Here is a 3,763-nt window from a genome sequence, read left to right as displayed (position 1 = left end):
TATTGATGTAACATCTAGATTTGTTTGGGGCATTTTCTTCTCTTGTTTTCTCATTTTGTTCAGGTATCAGTGGTCCACTAAGATATTGCAGATTTCCTCTATTGACTTATAATGTCCCTGAAGATTGCTAGTGTATCCCCTCTTATCCTTCAGTAGCCTGAAGTCTTGGAGGAAGTTGATAATGCGGTGCTCCACAAGGAAGCTGCCTCTCTAGGGGTGGTGACCTTCAGGTGGGGTATATTCCCTACTCGTGGGCAGAGGTTCCTCCACTTGTTGATCAATGGTCATCCAAAGGGGAACTAGGCTGCGGGCTGAGGCAAGGCCTGTTTGTGCCTGTGTCTCTGGTTTTACTGTCCTTGTGGGAAAACCTCACCTGGCAGGGAAGACTCACCCGGTGGGGAGGTGTCGCTGGTCAGTTCCCCTCCTAGAGGTTCCCCTCAATCTACAACTACCACCTGGGCTGGGCTGTCTTCCTCTGCATCATTCCCAGGGGCCCGGACCTACCTCCTTGGCCTGGGAGCCTCACCCTTCGCAGATGAGTCTCCTTAGACTGCCTCTCCTCAGAGAATCTGCCCGCAGTCCTGGAAACTTCGCTCCACCGTATGCGTGTCTCTGTGCGGCTCTTCCAGCAAGAAGCCACCTAGCTCCTGGGACCCTGCTCTGCACCTAATCGCCTGGCTATGCGGCCCCTCCTCTGAGCAGCCACCTGGAGCCCCGTACAGTTGCTTCCAAGTCCCAGAGACCCGCCACACACCTCTTCCTCCGGACAGCCGCCCGGTGTTCCGACACAGTCACTAGGAGTCCAAGCAACTCACTTCGCATCTCCTCCTCCCGCCAACCACCTCTAACCCTAGGCAGTCACTCTGAGTCCAAGTGATCCGCCCCATTCCTCCTCCTCCTCCGAGCAGGCCCCCGGTATTCAGGAGCGGTCGCTCTGAGTCCAAACTACTCACCACTCACCTCCTCCTCTGAGCAGCCACCCGGAGCTCTGATGTAGTCACTCCTAGTCCAAGTGATCCACCGCACTCCTTTTCTTCCTCCTCCAGGCAGCCCCCCGGTGTTCAGAAGTGGTCCCTCTGAGTCCAAACAGTTCACCGCGCAGCTCCTCCTCTGGCAACTGCCTGTAGCTCTCGTGCAGGCACTCCGAGTCCAAGTGACCCGCCGCGCTCCTCCTCTTCCTCCAGGCAGGCTCTGGTGTTCAGAAGTGATCGTTCTGAGTCCAAACAGCTCGCCACGCAGCTCCTCCTCTAGGCAGCCGCCCGGAGCCCCAGTGGTTGCTCCGAGTCCAAGCGCTGTGCTGAGCCGCCTCCTGTACAATGCTCCCATTGTCCGAGTTCACTGCTCCAGCTGGGGGAGGGGTGTCTCTCCGGGCAACTCTACTTCACAAAGTTTCCTGTGTTCCAGGGCTACCGCCCCATCCGGGACCCCTCCCCAACGGGAGGGACTCACCCAGCGGCTTTGAGTTGGTCCCAAGTCTCTCACTATCTCCTCTTTTGAATCCTGAGTCCTGGAGCAACATGAAATGCAGCCACCCTCTAGTCCACCATCTTGAAACTCCAATCTGCTTCACTCAGTCTACTGATCCAAATATTAATCTTATTCAGAAACACCCTCATAGCCATACTCAGAATAAAGTTTAAACCAATGTTACAGTAACTCATACATAGTGCAGTCAAGTTAACACATAAAATAAACCATCAGTCAGTCTACCTTCTTGTATTTGTACTAAAAGTCAAGAATCTACAGACATTTGGAGGAAAACCTACCCATGAATGAAAAAGAATAGCAGACAGAGAATTACCTTCTAGAGAAAGAGAGATGATTCAGGAGCACATGAAACCTAAATGCAGGTATACAAAGAAACGTGTGGTGCTGTTGTATACATAAAACAAAAAAGAGGATGCAATGGTAAAAGAATAGTCCAAGATCAATTAAAATTGTTTTGAAAATTTTAAAAATGTATTTACTAGAATATCAACTTCAATTAGAAATTGGTACATAAAGTTCAGAAAAATTCCCAGAATATCGACCCCAAAAGGTAAAGTGAAAATTTTAAAAGAATAAATTTCAGATATAAAAAAGCAATCCATAAATTTCATAAAACTCCAAAGAAAGTAGAAAGGAGGATATTAATAAATAAGAAAATTTCCAAAACCCAGAGAAGTTGTTTTTAATTGAAAAGTCTACTTTAAAATTTACCACATGAAATTTAAAAACAGTATGGAATTTCAAAATACTGAGAAAAAGAAAAAAGAAAAAAAAACCCAAAACCTTCTAGAGATAAAAGTAGATCATTTCAATAGGGATGAGAATTCATTTAACCCTAATGCAATGATCTACAGTGGATGTCAGAAGACTGGAGTAAACTTTTAAAAATATAATTAAATAATTTTTAACCTACAATTCTATTCTAACCAAATTTTCATAATATTAATAACTAATAAATACTTTTATAGTAAAAATCATATACTATGGATGAAGATAGACTATTTATTTTATCACTTTCTACAGAGAACCCACAGTCCAGTTTTATTCAGAGTAAAGAAAAAAGAAACTTCCCCTCATACTAGAAGAAATTCAGTCATAGGTTTGGAGTCTGTACTCAAACTGCACATGCAAGAAGAACAGTATGATGCTAATACAATTGATTTGCTGCTGCATTTGTCAAATGTTTGTTTAGTATTAACAATTATAAACAGAGCAGTGCAACCAGTATTTGGAGCAATCCTTATAGTGTTACAATATGAGGCACAACATTTCACTTATCTTCACACTACTGGTTCTCTTTGCATGCCTGAGCTTCTTCCTCTTTAGTAAAGTCATTTTTGATACTGAAGGTTGGGGGAATCTCCTCAGGAGTTTTCCCCTTGATCATATTGGCAACATTCTTGTATGTAACATCAAGCAAACCTTTGATGTCTAAGTAGTTTGCGGCCAGAATAAGTTCAAAGAGTGTTCCTTGGTCAACTTTCAGGAATCCTTGATCCCAAACAGGAATACTGTCTGTTTGCTTTTCTTTGTTTTCATCATCCTCAGGAGGAGGAGGTGTCTGCACCACTGAATGACCTTTCTTATTAATGCTGCATTAACATTTGGTAGAGGAACTAAGTCATCATCTCCTTCTTCATTCATTCCCAAATCTTTCCACATGGCCTTGATTGTCACAGATTGTTTGGCAATTTCTACATCAACTTTAAATATCTCCCCATCAGAACTCTGCCACTTAATCAAAGGCATGGTGTTTGGTCTCAAGAAGACGGTGGGCCAGAGTCTGACAGGAGCTGGACGGTGTCCACACAAGGAAAGAAAAAGGCATAAGACAAGTCCACTCCAGCAGCAGCGTGCTGCCTTGGCTTTAATACAAGTAGGTGAAGATGCTGAGGACCCTGGGGACTGCAGTGTCACACCTAAAATACTTTTGAAAAATACTTCTTGTCCATTATATTCAATCAGAGATCTACTGCTCTAAAAAAAAAAAAAAAACACAAGTAATGAAATACTTCTGTCATTTGGTGTGTATTTTAGGTTTTTTATATAAACCAAAAATAAATAAGTAATATTCTATTTTTTACATAACCAGAACTTTGGCTTTTCAACTTAAGAACATAATTTTTTCTATACACATATACAGGGACCTACATCATTATTATTAACTTTTGTATTCCATAGTATAAATGGACTATGTGACCTTTTTAGTCACTCAGTTATTAGTGGATAATTGAACTGTTCCAGTTTTTTTTTCTTTCATAAACTCTATTATGGT

At 42.9% G+C, this 3,763-nt stretch overlaps 1 pseudogene; it reads right to left on the bottom strand.

The window, feature by feature from the left end:
• Positions 1–2,758: 2,758 nt before the first annotated feature.
• LOC124972571 (S-phase kinase-associated protein 1-like) lies at positions 2,759–3,237 on the bottom strand (annotated as a pseudogene).
• Between the last annotated feature and the right edge of the window lie 526 nt (positions 3,238–3,763).

This window comes from Sciurus carolinensis, chromosome X, assembly GCF_902686445.1.
Source record: "Sciurus carolinensis chromosome X, mSciCar1.2, whole genome shotgun sequence".
Classification (NCBI taxonomy): Eukaryota; Metazoa; Chordata; class Mammalia; order Rodentia; family Sciuridae; genus Sciurus; species Sciurus carolinensis.
This window is presented reverse-complemented; position numbering and strand designations above follow the sequence as displayed.